The sequence below is a fragment of the Cuculus canorus genome, chromosome 4, assembly GCF_017976375.1.
Source record: "Cuculus canorus isolate bCucCan1 chromosome 4, bCucCan1.pri, whole genome shotgun sequence".
NCBI lineage: Eukaryota > Metazoa > Chordata > Aves > Cuculiformes > Cuculidae > Cuculus > Cuculus canorus.
The window spans coordinates 13,635,424-13,658,851 of NC_071404.1; the positions used below are offsets into that span (position 1 = coordinate 13,635,424).

The window sequence follows — 23,428 nt, forward strand, 5'->3', positions numbered from 1 at the left end:
TTCCTTACAGAAATCATACACCATTCTTACCTGCGTGCCTACACTCCAAAATATCCTAAAATAGACAAACCATCCTAAGATTTATGCCATCCACAAACCCAGATCAACCTCGCTAAGCAAGGGGCAGGAGGTGTAAATACCATACGCGCAGGCATTCTGCTCTCTAACCCAGAAGAAGGTAATCAAAGAAAAAGGTATTTTTGGACCTGTCTGCCAATCAACCACATGCCAGTCTGGCATTTGTGTAGGCTTACTCTCTCCTCTACAGCTTCTCAGCAAGAGAAAACAAAGCTCAAATCCTAGCAGAAAATATCCTTTCACTGAAAGGAAACAAAGACTAAAGGATCTAAGCAAAATCTACCACTTTCTTTCAATCCCACTGCAAGATGACCAACACACCCGGAACAGATATCGCCTGATATAATTACCTAAACCATACACTGCGTGCAGAATTTCATGTGAGCAGCGTGTGTTTTGGGGCCAAACACAACTGAAATGTTACCTTACAGTTGATACCTATGTCCACATAGAGCTCTCTTTGCATCACCACCCAGGTACAACTGTGTATTCCAGATCTTTACTAAGTCAACTGTGATATCATCAAAAAGAAGACCATTATAATCAGTCATTACAGAGCTGACAAAACTCTATGCCACAGTAAAGCCACCTTACTTCTCTGAGCACAATGTTCATTTTGAGAAAGCAGGCAATGCAAGAGTATTCAATCCTCAGTAATATTTGTATTAGTGAGAATTTCATAAGTAAGCACAAATTATACTAGGTTGAAACACCCTGCAAAGGGCCTGAAGGTTACTGCTTCATCACATATTTAGAGAACAAGAAGTATGAGGAAAGTCTAGTATTGTGACCAAGATATTCCAAATCACGAGCCACAAATCCAAACTCTTACGCAGTCCGTGTTCTCTTAGTTGGTGAAGAAGCAACATTCTACTTCAACATCTATTTCATCCTCCTCCTGTTGGCACTCGCATCACAGCATGTGATGGACACTTTCCCAGTCAGCCTCCTCAAACTCCATGTTTCAAAGACCTGGAAAAGGTGACACTCTATCTGTTTGTTTGGTTGTTTTTTTTGAGACGTAGCAGAACTACCTGAATATTCAGGAAATCAACAACTTTTTGATATATTTGACAGAAAGTTCCACTGGAAATGAGAATTACAGAATTGTAGATTGAGGGAATTGGGGAAAAAAGTGAGAAAGTGAATGAATAAGAAATTAATTTATTCTAATTCAGCTGGTCTCCCATCTACTCATCTTTTCTTTTACAGATTGTACAGAGAATGGAGAGGAACAGCAAACACATGTTCCAAGTAGTCTTTGGTTTGAAAAGATACCATCAAAAACAGTCAAAAGAAGTGGGATAGAGAGAACCTAGTTAACGTGATCACATTTTTCACTGAAGGTTTTGAGTATCCAACATAGCAAAGCAATGGGCTTCTGGAAATTGAACACAACCAAAAGCAACTGCATCACTGGACAACAGATGAGCTATAGATGTTGGCTACCTAGACTTCTCTGGAGCCCTCAGCAAAGTAAAGACATGGACCTGTGGATCAGGCCCAGAGGAGTGCTACAAAAATGATCAGCGGGCTGGAACACCTCTCATATGAGGAAAGGCTGTGTTTGGGTCGTTCAGCCTGGAGAAGAGAAGGCTTTGAGGAGATCTCATTGCAGCCTTTCAGCGCTTACAAGAAAGATTGGGACAAACTTCTTATGAGGGCATGCAGTGATAGGACAAAGAGTAGTGGTTTTAAACTAAAAGAAGGTAGATTTAGATTGGACATAAGGAAGGCATTTTTTATGATGAGGGTGATGAGTCGCTGGAACAGCTTGTCCTGAGAATCTGTGGTTAACCTATGTGAACTGCTCAAGGTAAGGCAGGACAGGGCTTTGAGCAACTTGATCTAGTGAAAGACGTCCCTGCTCACTGCAATGGACAGCTGGACTAGTTGATCTTTAAAGGTTCATTTCAGACCAAACCATTCTCCAATTCTACAATACAGCGAAGCAAAGGGCTTCTGCATACTATGTCACTTCGATCAAAACTTACTTAGATACCTGGTTTAGACCCTTAGCACCTAGTAAGGGCTGAGTTTATGCTTCAGCTTTTCTCTGAATAAGGTGATACTGTGGCCTCTCTGGTTTTATCTTAGCACTTATTTTATGAGTCATTTGACAAATTCAGTTCTTGAGATCTAGGCTGACAAAATCTGATTGACTCTGGCTGACCAGTTAAAGCGTGTCTTGCTTTTTTTAGATGGTGAGGAGATGGAAGAGGCAGCAAGACATACAGTATCACAGGAATTAAAAAATGAGACAACAACAAAATTTCTATGATGCTCAAATGTTACAGTCCATTTTTTAAATAACATTCAATGACCCATTTTAACAGTATTTTAATTTTTCAAAATATGTATGTGATATAAAAAAATGAAAATCTGAATAATATTCTGAAATAATATTTGAGACTTCTCATTTTACAACTGTCTCAAGTACTTTGTTTTACATGAAATCTTAAACATATTGCTATTATATTTTAGAATTAAGTAAATTTTTGCAAACTGAGCGTTTTCTCATTCCAGTACTAGAGGGAGGCTTTCCATATCAAATTAATAGGTGTCACTCAATGAGTCAACATTTCTGCTAATAGATGTGAAGCTTGACTTGAGAGAGAACACTTTCTGACAAGAAAATTATCATCCCGTTTTAATCTTTTGCACACTGACTTGTAATGAATAACCTTCCCCATCCTCACAATGACCATGGCTAATCGAACAGGGGAGACTACAACACAGCCTAAGTAATTAATGCAGGGCTAGGTACTTTCACTACCAGTTGGAAATAATTATCCATTTGCAGCTACAAAATATGTTTGGAAGGACATGACTAATTTTAAGAATTACCTAATAAAAATTTACACATCCTCTATCAATAGTTTGTGAAAACTGACTACTTGCAATCCTAGCCAAAAATAAATGATTAATTCTTTCAAAAGAACTTCTACTTACTCCACTTCCTAGCCATTTTTTCCTTTTAAGTAACCTTCAGGTTTGTTAATACTAATCAATGACTTTAACAGGTCACTGCAAGATAGCCTCTCAACAGCTTAACAACTATAGGCACAAGAAGCCATTTTACAAAAGTGTCTTGTAAAGAAATGAGAATGCAATACTTGTGCAAATACTCAGATTTTCCAACTCAGACTACTTTAGAATAGACATGCTTTCTCAAAAATTCCTACTCAGTGTGATAGTCCTACACATTCCTCTGACCTAAAACAGACAGCAGAAGACAATAACTGATTTTTAGTCTCCAGAAATCTAGCCGTGGAAAAAAACAACAACTTTATAAAATATATAGCAAGAAACAGGAAGGAGGATCAATAGCATAGAAACCAAAGCCGGAACATTACAGGTCCATTCCCTACAACAGCTGTTCTTGCACATTAAATAGTCCTTTTTTGAAGACTAAATAATGCTACTATTCCCCATAACTGAAATGGAAATATGGGTATTACCATAAAATTGTAATTAAAAAAAAATTGGTACTACAATAATGAGAGCCACCTTCTTGTGATAGGTGTGTCTACAAGAATACAATATTAGAGTGTAAAATTACAATAAGGTTACCAAAGAGTGCAGTGAAAGGAAGCTGTAGTTAAATCATGCTTCAATGAAGCTTGATCAGGCCCACCAAGAAAGTGCTATCGTATAATTATTCTTATTAGACTACCAACAGAAAGAGTAGATTTGGCTCAAAGCTCACGTCCGGTACAACATTTCCATGTCTTCAACAGCTTCTTTTCTCCATAATTCCCTTTCGTAAAAAAATCCGTTTTTTTAAGGAGCTTAGAAAGTAAGGCTTCTCCCTCCCCCTAGTTGTTTCTAATCTTGGAAAACAGGGACCAAAGCCAAACCACAAAACCCACTGGACTAATCTAAGGTAATCTCATCTGTATCTTATCAGCACCAAGAGGCCTCTGAAGATTATGTATCCATACAGTAAGGTTCTGAACAAACATTTTTTTTAATAAATGGAAAAAAAAAGGAGACTATGCTTTTACAAGCTTTCAGGCTTTCTTAATGATGTACCTAGTATCAAGACTCAGAGTAACAAAAAACATTGGAAGAGTAAAACCCATACCCCTTACTATTGTCCTTCTAAACTAAAGGTCTACAGACTATCTCTTTGATTTTATAAAAAATGTAACTTAAAACAGAAGCAAATTGTCTGCAGACTTAAATTCACTACACTGGGGTCTACACTCTCAATGCGAAAAAAAAATGAGGATCTACATATTGATGGAAGTGGAAAAATAATATATTATTTATTTGTATAATCCGCAGATGAAGTCTCTCAAGTGACAAAGGTCACTTTTTAAGATATTATGATACAATCACTCTCAGATAAAGCTACAGATACTACATTTGTGCTTCCTTTCATTCCCTCAATGGGATAACATATTTGGGCTTCCAGTGCTTCATTCTGCCTACTGCTTATAAGCATGAAACAAATCAGAACCAAATGCATTGTCACTCAACAGTTAAGTCATAATTGCTTGTTTAATACAAGTTTCCTCAATTACTCTGTGAAACATGCCAGTACATTACATAGTTTATATAGTTAAAAGCTCTGTTTTTTCCCTGCTATGGTCTTGACAACGTATGACAATTTGTCAAGAACATGAAGAAAAAAAAAAAAGATTATAAAATTCTTGCTTTCCTCCTCACCCGCCAGTGTGGATATAAGTGCCCACATTTTTTAACCAGGATGAAGTTTTCAAAAGTAGCATTTTCTCCCAGGAATGGTTGTATTAAAAGCAAACAATCCTTCCTCTCCCGATAACTATTAACACATATAGCAAAAATACACAAATCCTAATTAGTATAAATCAAGTGAAATTGGTTAGCAAGTTTAGTCAATAAGATACTAGAATCACATATTCACTTCAGTCTCCTCTAGAAAACTGATAACTAAAAGCACAGCTACATCTTATGGTGGTAACAGAAGTCCAAGTTGTTCTTAGATATTATGGAGAAACTGGCAAATGTTACCATCATTTCTTTTGTTTCTTTCAGTGAAAAATCTAAACAAATCTTTAACATACAAACCAAACGGCCACACACTTGGGAGGGCACTGTCAAACAGTGCCCAAGGCCCAGAAAACAAAGCCTATTAAAATCCAGTGAACAATGGAATCTGTGTCCTTAATACATTTCACATGGCATATAAAAGACATGTGAATTCAGAAGTAAAATAATTTATTTTAAATCACATTCCTCAATAATCTAAGAAATTTGGCTGTATAGTCTTCAGATCAAGGACAGCTTTTTTTAGTTGTTGGTGATGCTAGATGTTATTGTACAACAACCAGCAGAGCAGGGACTGGATTCATAACTAAGGCACTGAAACATTACCATAAACAAAAAAGACCTGATAATGGCTAGGCTATAAACAAACCTTTCCCTCCCAGTTCAGACAATTTGTGCCACAAAGCTTCAGAAGCATTGCTGTGCCATGAGAAACACAGATTAAAAACACCTGGTTGAAATCAAAGCAAGGAACACTGAAAGTGGTTAGAGGCATAAAAGCAGCCCTGTGAATTAACTTTTAGATATACATAGAATTTCTTTTTTTGATAGGCATTATTTGGAAGTACAAGAGCAATACAACCTATTTGTAATGGATGTATGTTTGACAGTTGGCTAGTGTCTAACGAGGCTGGGTTTACGCTATAGTTCTAGTGTCACTCAGTCAAGCCAGAGAACCTACAGGGGACAGAAACCAGTCTGCGGGCATTACTGCAGGATTTTTCTTCTTGTAAATCTGCAAACTTATTTTCATAAAACTTGTGTCCAAACAAAAATCTGAAGGTGCTAATCCAGTATAAAAGCTCAATGGAATTACTCAAGGATTCAAGAGCCACCATATAAACCCTCATTTACTCAAGCTAGCGAAGAAAAAGAATGGAGAGGATGACTTCCTTGGTATTGTCTTGGTTACCTGCACAGTTCTGCAGGATTCTGCATCAGGACCTGCATGCTTAACAAAATCATAAGTGGCCTTGAAGACTGGATAGGGGACACAGTTACAAGATACCAACAACAACAAGCTATCAGGGCCAGTGAATACCAATAACTGAAAAAATGGGGGAAAACCTTATGAAACTGGACTCGGCAATAAAAAGGCAAACAAAATTCAGTATAGATAAATTTGAAATGAGACAATAACCTCATGCTATTGATACACAGAACAATGAGGTGTGAGCCTGGGAAACAGAAATAGATCCTAGATTCTATTTAGCATGTTAGATTTTTCGTGGAACAATAAGCTCAAACCCAGAAGCAGACAGAAGAACAAATTACAGAACAAACTAATCTTTGTGAATTAATGTTTTGCATACACCAAAGATACTGAGGACTCAAAAAAAAAATTAGAAAGGTTTCAAAGGAAAATGAACAAGACAGATTCCTTGAGAGTTTCCAACTAGACAAACCACATCAGGCTCAGGAAATTCCCCAGACTGAAAATACTGCGAGGCTGAGGGAGCATTCAGGAGAGGTATCACATATACTCTCCCTGTTCTTTTTGACCCTAACAGCTCACTTACAGACGCCGTTGCAGACAAATACTGGATTTGACAAAGCCTTTGTCGGAACGAGTACAGCTGTTCTTATAAAACTTCATACCATAATACAAGAACACCACTTTGAAAAAAAAGCAGCTGGAGGAGTTTAATTAGCAGATCCGCTCATAGGGCTGCACATGATTAACATACACAAACTTTGTTACAAGATGTCAGAACATGGGTCCTGTCAGAGAGAAAAAATGAGCTGAGTGAAACTCCTGTTAGCAGGCTGCAAATCGGCTGCTGAGGCCTCTGCACAGCTCCACACCCAAGACCCTCACTTTCTTAAGCTAGCAAAATATTCACGTCATCAAAAAAAATATGTAATATTACTGGAAAACATACAATATGTATGTTAGAAAAAAATCAGCAAGATGGAAAGAGAAAAAAAGCATAGCCTAGCAGGAAAACCTACAACGCTGTAAAGAATAATCCTAGCATATGATGTTCATCACTCTATAGAACGTAAGAAAGTCTGAGAGAGGCTCCATCAAACAGGACTCTTTTGAAAGGTTTTGCTGTTACATATAGCAGACTTGTGAGAAGCATCCCCACATAGTGAAAACCTAGCAAGTGATCCTCTGCTACATATAATATGACTTAAAAATTTTAATTAATAAGCCCTAGGAGTTGGCAAGTTTTGCAGACCACAGTTCAAACAGGTGTCTTGACAACTCAGTAAGCCAACTGTACCTTCAAGACTCAATATTAAAAATGCATTAAAAAAAATCAGAAGCAAGCAGTTTGTTACACAGCACCTACCCACCACTTCCATTTCAACAAAAGTAAGGGAAGCTCGGAGCATTTCTGGCAAACTATTTCTATAAAAATGAAACCTCACAAATAGAACAATTTCTGGTACCACAGTTGTGTGCAGCTGTACCAGATAAGAGTTAGTACAGCACGTGTAAACTTCACCTCCCCCACATCCAAAGCATTATGTTTCCAAAATGTCAGTCCCAATTTTAAGAGCAACTTACAAGTGTTAAAACTCCTTCAACACTTGATCTGATTTAATAAATTAGAAATATTCTATAGACTGACTTGAATCTAGAGTGAAATACAGCTTCACTGACTTCAAAGGCCCAATTGACTTTAACAATGGCGGCATTTACATTTTTTAAGAATTTGTCCAAACAAGGTTCTCCAGCTGCCAGAACAGACCTAATAATTCCATTCTATTCTTAAAAAAATATGAACATAGACTACCATGAGAATTTTTTTCCCAGTTCATTTTGTTACCGCTCAGACTGGATTTTGAACTGCATTTCAAGCTGGCTTAAAACTAGTGTTTGGAACTGAATTTTACTCTTTCATTTAAATGACATTACATTTTTTTTTAAATCCTATTAAAAAGAAAGAAAATAAAAATGTATACACATCATGTAACTCATAAATACAATGATTTTTTTCAAGTTTAAAAATATAAATCAGCATCTAATGACAAGGAATTTAAATAAATGTTTTTCACATGAAAAATGAACTTAAAACATGCTGCATATAACTGACAAAATTCAAAGTAACTACTGCTATCAGCCAGCACAAGTAGCAGCTTGTAAAGAAAAAAAGTGATGATTTTATACCAGCAGGAACTAACTTTGAAGAGAACAACACAAGCAGCAGCATCTCAACAGAGAAAACCTGTGTGGCTGACTTAAAGTCTAGTTTAGCGTAAACACAAAGAACTGCACCACAACTGCATACTGCCAACGAGAGGGTATTCTCCCATTTCTCCCACCATCGCTTCCTGGTGTTCTCATCCTTTTTGCCCTTATACCACTGGATCAGTTTTGTTTCTACAACTGGAAAGAATTCATTTTTGGAGGGTCAGTCTTCAAAAAATACAAATAAATGATCAGAATTTCTACATCAGGCATAAGAGAAGAACTGGGGTTGCCCCTTTCAGCAGCAGCCCACTGTTAGATCTACTTCAGAATAACAAGAAAACATTAGGAAAGCTGATGTAAGTCTTTTAGACCACTATTATTTTTTGACTGTCAAGTGAAGAAGCCAATCCAAGTACTTCAACAGATAAGATATGTACTTAGAACATTTTTACAGAAATTCCCTACTGACCCATGCAACTGTACCCCATACTTATATCATTTGACAAATCCAACCTCAAAACAAACAGAGTCCCACCACAAAAGTAGCCCACAGATAAAGAAATTACTGCTTGCTTTAAGTTTGGTAAGAGAGAGGCAAGTGTTGCACTGTAACTAGCCTAGAATATTACAGATCATCCAAGTGTGGAGGATCCAAGAGGATGCACGAGTGCTAATGTATAAGGTGGCATGTCTATACCTCAAAAATGTGGACAGTACCTCAGCTTGTACTTTACAGTACTCCCCAGCCGCCAGTGCAATTTCAGTATCACTGACATCAGGCTTCAGACTGTTCTGTTGTTTCTTTTTACCACAGAAGATGTTGGTATAAGTTTTTCACTTTAAAATTGCAGATCTTATCAGCATACCAAAGCAAAGCCAGTGACAAATCTCTCTCTCTCAGTCTCTCTCTCTCTCCCATTTAACTGAAGTCTATTACACACAAGGATTGCTTGGATTGACTGCTCCAGGGTCTGAAAGGTCCTGGAGAGAAATACCTGTCTAGCTGTAACGTCAAAGGAGGAGGTAAATCTTTTTCATTCTGTCCCACAAGAATCTTCACGGGTATGGGATGCTATTTATCAAAAACTTTTGTCCTTTTACTATCTGCACTAGCAACAGACTGCACACACACTGTTGATTATCATCATCATCATACTTCAGTAACTCTTTCTCAGGTTAAGGAAACATAAAGGGAGTCAAATATAACTGTGATCACAAACGATGCCAACATTTTAGGCTCACAGAGACCTTTATCTTCAGGACTTATGGTATGTAAAATCTATAAGCTTTCCACTACTTGTGTCTCGCTGACCACATCTTCTTTCTTGCCCTCCTGATGTCTTCAATTTACACAACTTTTAGATTTTTATAACAGTTCAAACTACCTGTTACTAACAGTTACTTGCCTGTATTTGAACTGCCCCTCCTAATATATAGTGGGATATTTGAACTCCCCCTCCTAAGTGGGATAGTAATTGGCTGGGAGGCCTGGGCACTAAGTTATGTGTGCATCCATTAAAACAGGGTCACCTCCGGTTTTGGCAACATCTCGGTGCACACACACAGACACCAGTGTGTCTCAACAGGTGCTGCCAGCCTCCTCTGAGGCACAGGAAGCCTGTAGATGGAATCATCCCCCTAGGCCATCACTGGGGCCACCTGGATGAAATATTCAGTGCTGTTCACATCAGCTGGAACACTTCTGCAGCACCAAGTCACTCAGTGGCTTCTCTTCAGTGCAACCATATGGGATTTTTTCCAATTAATAAACAATTTATTTTTAGGCGTACATCGCAATTTTCAGCCAGGGAGGGAAAAGGGAGAATGAATTATGAATTCCAAAGTTCCAATAACCAGTGCCCATTTAAAGGCTATGGTGTTTCTCCAGCTATTATCCAAAGTCAATAATCTAGCTATATACAAACATTTAACTAGCTAATGGCCACACTATACATTTTACTTTATTTTGTTAACTTTAATTTGTACAAAGGTCTTCTCTGAATGCTTACTACTAAAATTTTCTCTACTTGGTCTGCGATTCAAAGACTTAGTAACTTCCTTCTTGAAAAGCCTAAAATAGCCTTTTGTGGGCTAAACCAAACTATGTAGTCTTTCCAATGTTCTTTTCATAAAAAAGATGTTATCATAAATTCAGTTGGAAGTCACATATAGACCAATATTTTCATTAATAACTGTAAAAATGTACAATGTGTCAACCACACAGGCTCAGTAATTTGCAAACATTTCTGAGAAGTTTGAATCTGCAAGTTCTGATCAACCTGCAGAGAAGATATCAACTCTACAGCAAAGAAAATATGGCAGACCTACAAAGGAAACTGTTTCAAGTGCTCCTCTTGCACTTCTATCACCTCTAATTTTTAATATAGAGCGCTAGTAAATGAAATTCCATATATTTATCAAACTGAGATCAGAAGTAGGAGACTCCACAATTTTGAACAGAATAACAATTCACACTAAATATATTTTAGCAATTGAGTGCATTTGCATAAGCACTGGTCTTAGAAACTTAAAAAACATTGGGACTACACATTTTTGTCGTTTTTCATAAAAAACGCTGTGATATTTGTTGCCATATCATATCTCCACTTTTATGATTAAGTACGTTGCTTAAAAATGCTATTGCTTATTTTAAAAGAATAAAATTACAAGCTGAACAGGAAGGATAGATTAAGATTGCTCAAAACACTAAATTTGCTGTTTCCTACTTCAAATGATAGTTGGAGATCTTATTTTTCTAAAATGCAAAATATTTAACTATCAATACCAGAAAACCTTTTGCAAAAACAGTAAGTCAGCATTATATTACTTCTCTTGAAGGAAGTACTGTATTGTTAACCAAGGAATTTCTTTCACACTTGAGAAGAAAGTTACTAAAAACTGGAGCTCTGAGGTTTCTCTCAGAACTGGTAAGATATTCTATTCAGAGAAGCTAGCAAAAAATGATCTATATAAATATAAAAATTAAACTAGTATCTGGACTTACAGAATGCATTTTAGAACCCCCATGTCACCCCACAAAATTCAATGTGACTTCCAGCAAAGCAGACTAATAAAAACTTGAAAGAAACAAAAAATTCCTACAGGTTATTCAGTTTCACTGCCAAGCGTAACCATCAAATAAGCACCACGACGTGAACTTCTACCCAGAAGACAGAACCGGGAGAATAGGAAGTCAACTCAAAAGCTACATTTAGCTATTTAGTAACAGTCATTAGCTCAAAATCTTCAGTCAGCAGAATTAAAATATCATAGAGCAGCAAGAGTTTTTCCAGATGTTTCCTAAGTAGAAAGTTACCAATGGGACAAATCTCTGGAAGCCAGCTCTGCTTCTTTCAAGATACTCCCAGCGCTCTAAATTCAGTGCAGTGTTGCACTCCTACTTAGCCAGAGTCCTCCAAATTTGTTTCAAGTTTGTAATAACAGATTACAAGTGTCACAAGGACTCGGTGAGGAATGAATTACTCATCCAATGGCAGCATATACATGGTACTGATTTCTTCATTAGTGATGCCCCCAAGCAGCCTTTTTTCTCTAGGCTCATAAAACACTTCATTTTCTGAAAAGCACACATGACACATGCTAAATGACCAAAATAATGTCCTTAATCACTCTGGGTGTGTTTCCTACTTTACTGTTGAAGATTATCTCAATCTAAGTCCTGACTAAACGAACACTACATGGAGTGTAAACCTCGCAGAGGGTATGTGGTCTTGCAACTCAAGTCTGCTGTTAAAACAACACAATTTTATGAAAACTTGCTTTATTTTTTTTTGGCCTTCAGCTAACCCTAGTCCCCTTAACTCTCCTACCTCTCTCTGTGCTTTTTTCAGTGTAGATAGAGAAAACCTCTTCTGCAATGCAACTATGGCTCCCTTAAGACTTCTTCTATAACTAAGCTAGTTCAAACCGAACCACATAAACCCCTACACTCACAATTTAATAACTCTAACAGGGATAACAGTTCCTCCTTTCCACACTTCAACAAATTGCTTGAATTCAGTCCATGACAGAGCCGATATAAAACTGCAGATCTCTTCCATCCTAGTCCAACGTTCTATCCAGCAGATCTTGTTTCACATGTAAATTTAATAGTAACTAGGGGAAGATTCTTAGAAGTTAGAAAATGAACACAAAACTAGTTAGATTTCATACCTGTTACGATTTATTTTTATTCATTAACAAGTTTTTTTCAAAGTATAGATTTTCACATGCAATCCTTTCTAGAATAATTCCTGGACAAAGTAAAATTAGCCTGGACTATATATTTGAAACTTTCTCAACACAGTAAAAAAAGAAATATAAACAATCTCCAAATTACATTAATAATTAGAATTGTTATATCAAGCCTGAGCATAGACTATGCACAAGCTTATTAGGATATAATTAATTTATTACACAATTTCACAACAGTGAAAAATGAATTTAAATCTCTGTAATTGAAATTTCCACACTACTGCTTTAGAAATAAATCTCTTGCAAGGTCAGATACTGGAGCAGACATACAGAAGCTAAGCTATGAACAGAATGTAAACGATGCAGAAATAATCAATGAATAGTTTTATGCAGGTAAATCCAAACACTTGCATGTGAAATGATAAAGAAAATAGCAGATTAAAAATTAAAAATATTCTTTAGCTTCCAATAAAGCTAGAAAAATAACCTCTAGTAAGAAATCTGTGAAAGAATAATCTTTGTACTGAATGTTCAGACTACTCAACCCTTCCCACCACCCACCCAGCCACCACCGTGGCCCAATAAAATACAAATTCAGTCCCCCAGCATCCATTTTAAATGCAGACAACCAACTTCTGGGAAAGTAGAACAAGATGCATTTTAATAGAAATAGTATAACTAGCTCATCCAGAGTTTTTCTACTAGAACACCCTGACAGTCTTGCCATTACCTGGTATTTCTGCCTAGAAAAATCTGGTAAAATTATTTCCAGATTACAAAACCCCCAACTTTTCCCTTCTATTAGCCACTTTTATTTTTGCCTCTATATTGACTGAATGTCCAAACAATCATTTGAACATGTTTATTTTGTATCATGAAATTGACTTTACTCAGAAAAAAATCCTTGATATAGGATTGGAGGGGACAGATACAACACAACAACTCATTCCTATAATTACATTTACAAATTATCTAACCAGCTTGGGACTACAAAGGATTCTGATCTCTGTTCCACAATACAGAAGAAACTATCCCATTAAACAGAGCATATCAAATAGATTCCAGAAGACCATTTGTATCCCAAGCTTCACTAGCGGTGGGCAGACAGCTAGAATAGTCCTAGCTACCTCTCTTAGCCTACAAGATTTTTTCACATTCTGCTTTACCAGAACATTGTTTACTCATCTTACTGTAGTAATAAGTTATTATTTATAGTTATTAACGATAAGTTTGTTATCACCATTATACAATTTCAGAAGCTTAGATGACTTTAAAGGAAATATTTAACACATACTACATTGAACATCCATCATTATGAATTTTGAAAGCTTCTTATGCAAACTTAAAGAAGCAGTAAACTGACAGATGATCTTGCCAGGATCCTAGCTAAGTAGACAGAAAGTCTATTCTGACTCTACAGCACCACGCCTAAAACCCAATAAAATTCCACCAAAAAATTCACCCATAGCCAAGAAAAAAACCTAATTCTCGCGGCTTTCCTTCATTCTCCCCATTTCACCTATAAGAAGATACTCAAGAATGACCAATAATGAAGTAATTTTTATGACCAATATCTAGATCTTCTTCTGTCCCTAATCCTGTTGAATGCACAGCAAACAAGCGAAAAGGAAAATGCTGACATCATTTTACCCCTATGGAATTTCTCTTACTTGGAAGAATAACGAATAGCAACAACAATAAAAAACAGTGGGGAATGCAGGCTATGAAATCAGCACATTAAGATAACAAAAGAAGTTCAAGGCTTCCAATTTCTCCTAGAGGTCACATATAAAACAGTTTGCCCCTTCCTTTCCTTCCGATTTCCCCTGCTGATGAGCAGAAAAAACTAGAGGGTCCTGCATCCAATCCAAACCTGCTAGAATCTGTAGTGTTCAAAAGAATAACTACCCCGCAGTGCACAAAACAAATGAGCTGATAAAGTTCTGTGACTGACAGTGTGGGAATATCTGCTAAGCAGAATATGCGCAGATATAAACTGCTGAATGCTTTCAATGGAGTGAACAAGTCAGGATTTCTCCTATAATTCTTAGGTTTTGAAAATGAAGAACATTATAAACATATAGCGCTACTCATTTATTCAAGTTATCTACATCCCCTCTTAACATCTAAGTGACCAGAACAGAAGATTTTGATTCCAATAGTATATGCTTTATTGATTGGAAGTGAAAGGTTGTACAATACCATTTTTGCATATCCATACTGACAAGAAAGAGCAGATGGAGGATTAGTACAAAATAAAATCTGTAGAGTTCCACGTCAAGTAACAATCAAGTTCTATGTCATTTATTTTATAAAGCATATTTATGTCTTAAACAATCAAGAAAAATGTCAATTTCAGACTCTCATGGATTGTGAGAAACCTGTAATACTTGGGTTTTAAGCACCGCACTGAAGTAGTTTGTTTAAACAATTATCTACTGAATCACCATAGGAGCTCACTTTTGACAGCTAAGAAGCCAGATTTGATCTGCAATTCCCACCTCATCCCAGGAACACAGAAGTAATACACAGTGTGCAACAGAAGGATAAAAACTTAAGACATTTCAAAGGGTTTGCAGGACAAAAACAAGCTACCTGCATTACGGCCTACGAACTACAACCCAAATGACTTCTACACAGAAAACACAGAAATACAGAAAACGTCTTCTATTTGAAAGGGCAGGCAATCGGTACGGGAGCTGAAGGGTGAAAACAGTCCAGTACCGCAGCGAGTAATTAAAACAAAGAGAAAACAGCAAAAAAGCACCACGCTTTCGCTTCTCTCAAAGTTTCCTGACACGACTCGACACCCGCACACTCCTAATGGAGAAAACGCGGGGAGAGGAAGAGAAGGAGGCTGCCGCGAAGAAGCGCCAGCCCGTGTCCCCTCCCGCATCCAGCCGTAACCTTCGCCAAACCTTGTCCCCCGCGGCCCCGCCCAGCCCCGCGCCGCCATAGGACGCGGCGCCCGTCGCTCCGCCATCGGCCCAGCTCCGCCCCCGAACCAGCGGCAGCCACGGCCGCTCTATCCGCCTTCTGCCTTCCACAGGGCCCCTAAAGGACAATGCTGTTGGGAGGGGAGGGGGGGGACGAGCCCCGGCCCCACGCTCGGGCCCGCCCGCAGCCTGCGCTTTGTGCCAGGGAGGAAAGGTCACGGCGGGAGCCCCCCCAGCGCCGCGGGGCCTGCGGGTGACCTGCAAGCTCCAGCCCGGGCGGGGGACACCCGGCTGCCGCCCTCCTCCTCCTCCTCCTCCTCAGCCGGCCCGAAGGCACCGCAGCCCCGGGGCCGGGATGGGGGAGGCGGGGCGGGCTCAGCTCCCGGGCGGAGGCACTCGCACCGGTGTTCCCCGAGCCCTCCCAGTCAACTCCTCCTCGGCCCCGAGTCCCTCCCAGTCACCCCCTCCCCGCCGTTCCCGGCCTCCCAGTCACCACCGGCCCCGCTGCCCGAGCCCTCCCGGTCACCCCTGCCCAGTCCCGCTCCTCCCGCCACCCTCTCCTCCCGGTCGTTTCCCCGCAGCCGAGAAGACGGGACGCGCCGTCCCGGCCCTGCGGCTCCTCCTCTTCCCGGTCCCTTTAGCGGAGAGGAAGGGCAGAGCAGGCCCCGCGCCCGCCCGCCCGCCGTTCCCCGGGCCCGCGGGCGGGTGTTTACCTGCCGTGGCGGGCGCAGAGCGAGGCCCTGGGGCCTCTGGCAGCCGGAGGAGGCGGCGGACTCCCGTCCCGCTGCTGCGCGTCCCCCGAGCGAGGCGGGCGGGACGGAGCCGGGACCTGCCCCTGCCCCGGGACGCGTTACGTAAAGCGGGCGGCTCCGGCGCCACGGGGAGGGCGGGGGGCGGCCGCTCCGTCACGCCGGCAACGGGACTCAGCGCCCCCGCCGGTCCGCGCCGCAGGCTCCGCCCCGTATCCTTCCGCCCAGAGGGCAGCTCGGATCCCGCCGCCCGAGAGCGCGGGAACGGGTTGCGGCGAGGTGGGGGCGGGCAGGCGCGGGCTCCCGAAGCGCCCGGGTGCCAGCGAGCCGGCTCCATGGCGGAGGGAGGAGGAGGGAGAGAACAGCGACCACTTCGCCTTGGTCGCGCAGCCTCGGCCCGGCCCCGCCCGCCGGCAAAGCGCCGGTCGCCTCAGGAGGGGCGGGCGAGGCGTTTGAAAGTCACCAGAGGGCGGAAGGAGCGGGGCTGGGCTGCGCGGCGGCCAGGGGCGCGCCTAGGGCGGGGGTGAGGTGGAAGCGAGGTGGCAGTTGGCGGAAGGGGAATCCCCGGGACGGCTGTGAAGCGGCAGTGGCGGAGGGTCACCCCCAGGACGGTGGTGAAGCGACCTTGGGGCCGCCGCGGCGGAGCGGGCAGTGTCCGTCGTGGGTGGGGGTGACCCAAAAATGCCTGCGAATGAAGTCTGTTAAGACTCAGCTTTGGAGTCTGAGAAAGCGAGCAAGCCTTTAATCAGGCCTGGGCAACGCGAGGGAGAGAGCTCCCATCAGTCCGTGTGCAGCGAGACCAGAGCTGGGGGCAGAATTGTTGTCCGTTTGCAGGCACACGTGGATACGCTTTCCCCAGAAATCTGGTGCATATTCTATTTGCTAATTTTAATGTTATTGTGAACTTCACGACAGTCACATCTCTTGCTGATTTGGAGCTGGCTCCAGCTCTGCCTGACCTTGCCTTTGAGGTGGGGAAAGGCTGCAGACAGAGGAGATGGCAGAAAACACCTCTGTCGGGCAGGGATCACACTGAACACAAGGCGCTATTTCCAAAAGAAGAGTGTAACAGTATCTGGAAAAAAACACTGCTTGAAAAAAAAAAAAAGCTATAAAAAACCATGCTGATACAAATGTAGTTAATGTTACAGAAAGTGGAATGTTCTTACTGAAATTCAGTCTGGAGAAGAGAAGGATCGGAGGAGACCTTATAGCCACCTTCCAGTAGCTGAAGGGGCTACAGGAAAACTGGGGAGGGGCTGTTTACCAAGACTTGTAGTGACAGGACTAGCGGCAATGGGTATAAACTGGAGAGGGGCAGTTTTAGATTAGACATAAGGAGGAATTTCTTCATCATGGGAGTGGTGAGGCACTGGCATAGGTTGCTGAGGGAAGCTGTGGCTGCCCCATCCCTGGAGGTGTTCGGGGCGGGGTTGGATGGGGCTTTGGGCAGCCTGATCTAGTGGGATGTCCCTGCCCATGGCAGGGGGGTTGGAACTAGATGATCTTGAAGGTCCCTTCCAACCCAAACTTTTTTTTGATTCTAAGTTAAGGTAGAGTTAAGTTCATCCAAGTAATTGTATTTTTTGAAAGTCAGACAGAAAGCAGGCAGAGGTGATGGTAGGAGAACCACCTGTTCAACACAGATCATACTGAACACAAGATGTTATAATCTCCAAAGAATGAACAGTGTCTGGAAAAACACTGAGAAAACCCAGCCATGCCATGAGAAAGACATCCTGTCTTAACCTTCAAAAAAAAACCCCAAAATGCATTTCCTTAGATGAAACTTAACTCTGCTTTAGCTTATATCAAAATATTCCACCGTTTGTGCTGGTAAGCGCCTGTCCAGGGGCAGCCACGTCCTGGGCAGGGAGGCAGGTGGCGGCTGCAGGGCTTCAGCCTTGCCCGCTCTGGCTCGTGGTCGCCAGCGGAGGGAAACACCCAGGAATGCGGAGGATAATGATGGAGCGTGTCCGGGTTTGTCATTGCAAGGCTCTTTTGAAATCCTGAACAACTCTGAGGGGCAAGGTTAGCAAATAAAAGTTTATTTTTGGAAGGAAAGTTGTCTTTGTAAGATTGATGCTGTTGAAAGTCAGTTTTAGTAGGTGAGCTCCTCCGGAGCCCGGAAGATTTTATTCCAATTGATGAAATGCCAGCCTCGTCAGAACTGTTTACACAACCGTAGAGTAATGAAAGAGAAACATTTTTAGCATAGTAGGTGGGTGAAAATGGGCCACTGTAAGACTGAAAATATGACAAAGACGACACACCAAAGTACTAATTAAGCTTCTTAATTGGGAAAATAATAATGCCCTTTTGAGGTGCACACCAGCGCTTTACATTTCTCAAATACATGAATGCATATGGGTCTAAGGAAAGTCAATATTATGTAAGGTGTCAAAGTCAGGCCTCAGTCTGTGTGTAATCTGAAGGTTTTTTTCCTTTTGTTCACTGCTAACATGTGGTTCCTTGACTTCCAAAATGCAGTATGTCATCTACGTTGGCTAATGCTGGTTCTTTTGTGCAAACATCTTCAGCCTCTGGAACCAAGCTGGTGTTTGAGAAGGCAATCCTCCCTCTGCCACCCTAGTGTTACTCCATTGAGGCCTTTTGGCAAGTTAAACCTCTATATAGAAATAAGTCTCACCAGAAACATGAATGCAAGTCAAGGGAGTAACCACAGCCTCCCTGCGTATATACTCATTTCCTGATACAGTGTAGCATTACTCTTATCTTTGTTTTAGCTCAAGTTTGCCTTTTTTAACATCCTTAGCAGCTAATTTAGCCTGAAATTTGATTTAGGCTGGCCAAAAATGTAAGTTTTTAAAAATTACATACGCAAGATTGAGATATGAGATACCAACATCTTCTTGAATGCTGCTGAGGTAGTAATTTATGTCATATGAACAAGGGGTTAGTCAGTTCAGGCTTCCTCCAGCCTTGAAAGAATGTTATGGGAAAGCGCCAAAGAGAAACTAGCACTTTAAACCTCATGATAGAAGGGCAATGTCCTTCTCTGAAACTATTTAATTACTGTTTTAGTTATGTTCTTGTTCTGAAAAGCTGATACTGAAAAGCTTTTGGGGGAAAAATCCTGCTGGCAGTTTTCTGCTGAGGTCATTCCACTGTTTTATCAGAAGCATTTCACCAACACTGTAATACGACCTACGCCAATTGCAATCAAATCTCCTCTTGTTCACGAGCTCAGAATCTGAATTCCCCTTTTCAGGGTAGAAATGGAAATATGATAAAATGTGGGACACCTGGCATTTGTCTATAATAACAATTGGCACCAGTTTAAATCAATCTCCATGCAGTCTTTGAACATGTTCTCAGTGTATTAGTAATGTATATCACTAATACAAATCCACTTACCTCATTTCACCTTTTCTATAATTTTTATTTCTCTGACAGCTTTGTAGAAGGGACAGATGCTCAGAACATCGGGTGTCCTAATGGAGCAAGTCAGAGCATGCAAACCAACGACAGATTATTCTGAATATTCATATACACGCTGTATGGCATTTCAAATTGACAGTTCTGGTTTTGTGGTCAGATCTCAGGAATCCTGACAGTGGAATTTTTTGTTTGCTTGTTGGTTTTTTGTTGGGTTTTATTTTCCTAACAGCCAACCCGAATCTGGTGTCCATTTGGCAAGCATTTCAGAAACAGCTGGTACATGACCATATGCCGTGCTGGCACTGCTGTGAGCTTATTTCCCACTTGTCTTCCTGGTCAATCAGAGCTGCTCCATGTGCTGAAGGGACAGGCTGGTCTCTTGGCATGCAAAGCAGCTAATGAACTTTTCCTGCAGAAAGCCATAGGAATAGAGCATACTAACTCCGATCTGAGGCTGTTCCTTTCTGAACTACTGGCAAAGATGGAAGTTCTCTATGGGAACCCTGTTTGTTGCCCCTGTGTGACAACCTACACACGCGAGAACAACTACGTGGGCGTGCATTGTAGGTGACAGCACTTGTTTGCAAAACCAAGGCTAAATGATCCTGCGTTGAAAGAAATGCTAAACCACATCTGAATGACTGATGGATTTGTGCTTTTAGCAGTCAGCCACAGCAAATACCACTGTTTCCTTTTTTCGTTCTGACCCCTGCTGGAAAGGGTCTCTAGTACATTTCTAAAAAACATATGAATTTCACCATATATTTTTTCCTATTGAGGAACGTCCTGAAGGGGGAATTGCACTGCGGTTCAGCATTACGTAGTCACAGCTTGCAAGCATTTTACTGTCAGCCATCCATCTTACTTCCTTAATATTGGTTAGTTTATAATGTTCCCTAAAATTCCTGCTTAGGTGCAGTAAAAATACTCTGATTTTCCCTGAGGCAGGGATTCTGTGTCATTTAGCTCTGAAAGTCATGAAGAACCAATGGTTAGACAGTCCTCTATTGTTCACAGTTCATAAACTGTTTCACATGAATTCTTGATAGAAGCAATCTGCCCATTCAGCATTTTAGAAATGGAGATAGAGCAACATTCATGGGGGAAGAAATGTAGTTTAGCAAAAAAGATCATCAAAGTGTGCAGAATCTACATATAAATTCATAGAGATTTCTAAAATCCAGAAAATGAATGGACTTCAATGTAAGGTGAAACAAGGAACATCCAACAGATATGTGATTCCTTTTATTGGAAATGTTGATCTGCAGCTTCAGAAGTATATAATTATCTCTTTGAAACTACTTTGCTTAATTGCATGAAAGCTTGCATAACTTTTTTACTACTTTTCACGGTCCTTTTCAGGTTTTGAGCAAAGACTCACGCAAAACATTCACACCTCCCAGAACTAATAACTAGGTTCAAGTGACACATCCAAAAGGCATTCCTCAGCACTAGATCAGGTTTCAGATTCCTTTTTACTGATTCCTCTTTCCTAATAATATTCCTGCATGTTGAAGAAGCAAGCTGTAGATGCCCACAGCATCAGAGGGCCGCTTTGCTGTCAGCATCAAGGTACTCAGCCGCTGCAGTGAATGGAAAGTAACATTCAGTTTTAGTAGAATCTGCATTAGACCACAGCTAGACCTTTTTCCTTTCAGGCTTCTCCCTAAAAAGTTTAAATATCTTTCATGGAATGTGCTAGCATGGTGGGTTTGGAAGATCTCAGTCACTTGGAAGATCAATTACATAATTCAAAGTAAAATTATTTTCTGTTTAGTATGACTATATCACTATAACTGCAAAAAGTATTTTTCCTTTCTTTTGCTGTCTTTGAACTGCACATAGGAAACTGTCACACAAATTGCAGGTCAGGCAGTGCTGTTCTGTAACAAGAATGTCTGGGCTTGGTGTTGGTATTTCTTTAAGACTCAACATGTTTTTTAAAGTTATTCAGTGTACTCTTGCCCTTTTTTTATCCTGCAGCACTAACAATTGGGAAACCCTATTAATACCTTGAGGAACCCTTGTGGATTCCAAAATAATAAATGAACAGGACTGTCTCAACATGCATAAAACAGACCATCTGAAGTCTACCATAAGAAATACTCAAAGAAGATGTGAAAAAGACGTGATAATTGCCTATGCCACTTTGGACAAATAGGCAAGCAGTACAAAAGAAAGAAAACGAAAGCTTTCTACTACATAATGAACATGAAAGTCCAAGTACCTAGATACAGCATTTGAAACAAGAAACCAAGGAACAGCTTTCACTAATAGTGTGATGAAAAGGCTACAGAAAGTAGTGTTATAAAAATAAAATTATTTCCACAAGTGATGAAATATAAAACAAGTATTACATGTGATTGCATTGTAAGGACAGTTAGTCACTGTAAAGTATACCACTGTCTCAAAATCTGATCTTTTTTTGGTAATGCATATGAAGAAGTTGTTGTCATAATAAGGTACTAATATAATTGCATTATATTTGTTGCTACATCAGCTATTGTCAAGCCATTAAGTTAATTACATGTTAAATTTTAAACTAGATGAAACACATTATGACATCTGGTTTTTTCCTATTTACTACAGCATTCCAAAATTACCATGTAGGGAATGTCTGAGGTTTTGGCACCTTGCTGTCTTACAAATAGTTCATGAATACAATTAACTATCCTTCAGTAGCCTGAAGCATCAGCATCCAATCGTTGCCTTACTTGTCAAAAACACAATAATTGTTCCACACTAATTCCACCAAACATTTTTTTTTTCCAGATATTGGCCATATTCTCAGCCAGTGGAAGTGCTGAAAACAGAGTGGAAAACTACTCGTGGAAAAACAGTAGCTGATGATCCAGCCACAGGTTTTGGAATGAGTATACTGAAAGCGTCATTCCATTTTAATGGTCTATATGAAGTGAAAAGTGAAGGAAACACGTGAAAATGTATCGAGTTCTTGAAGTAACTGCATTGAAGATATTATTCTTTTCATACAATGCATCAGCATTTTCCTAACATGATACTTTGTTGCAGACACTGATAAAAGAAAAGATTGTTTGTCTATTAATGGCTTATTGTCCTGGCACTTTTGCATTAAGTTTTGACTGATCAAAAAACCTTTCTTACCTGATCGCAAGGTAAAAAACCACAAAGCAAAAAGAGTGTATGTAGTGACAGGACTAGAGGCAATGGCTATAAATTGGAGAGGGGTATATTTAGACTAGACATAAGGAGGAATTTCTTCACCATGGGAGTGGTGAGACACTGAAACAAGTTGCCCAGGAAGGTTTTGGATGCCCCATCCCTGGAGGTGTTCAAGGCCAGGTTGGATGGGGCCTTGGGCAGCCTGATCTAGTTGGATGTGTCCTTGCCCATGGTAGGGGGAATTGGAGCTAGATGATCTTGAAGGTCCCTTCCAACCCAAACCTTTCTATGATTCTGTTTTCAGATGCCTAAGAAAAAAAGAAATACATGTTTTGAAAGTTTTGGCGTCTAAGTGAATCTACATGCATGACTTATAGGCTGCAGTAAGCTTATGTTTACTCTGTATTTTTTAGTGTGTGAACTATTTTATCTGTGTGGGAGTAAAACGTGGAATGGCCTTTACTGTTTTCTGATAGAACTGATAATGTAGGAAGTGCTGCCATTAAAAATAAGTAATTCCCTAGATATCGAAGAACCATTAAGAGTGACTGATTAATACCAGCAGCCGCTACCGACAGTTCATATAGAATAGAAAAAAAAGTAATTTAACAAAAGCGGCATTCGGAAAAGGGTATTGAATCCAACAAAAAAAATTTACTGTTTTCATCTTAGAACGAAATTGCTTTGAAATACATGCTGAGATCTAGTACCTCTGTTTCCAAACCTGTAACTACCCTAAGGAGAGATTT

At 40.4% G+C, this 23,428-nt stretch overlaps 1 protein-coding gene across 2 annotated transcripts in view; it reads right to left on the bottom strand.

Annotated features, from left to right (window-relative positions):
• The window catches only part of KIAA0232 (KIAA0232 ortholog), a 66,313-nt gene extending 50,196 nt beyond the window's left edge, over window positions 1-16,117 (bottom strand). The window contains exon 1 of one of the 2 annotated variants that reach the window (XM_054064771.1): window positions 16,101-16,117. The gene's annotated coding sequence lies outside the window, so the exon portion shown is untranslated. The remainder of the gene's footprint in view (window positions 1-16,100) is intronic. The other variant, XM_054064772.1, reaches the window with a different exon arrangement.
• Between the last annotated feature and the right edge of the window lie 7,311 nt (window positions 16,118-23,428).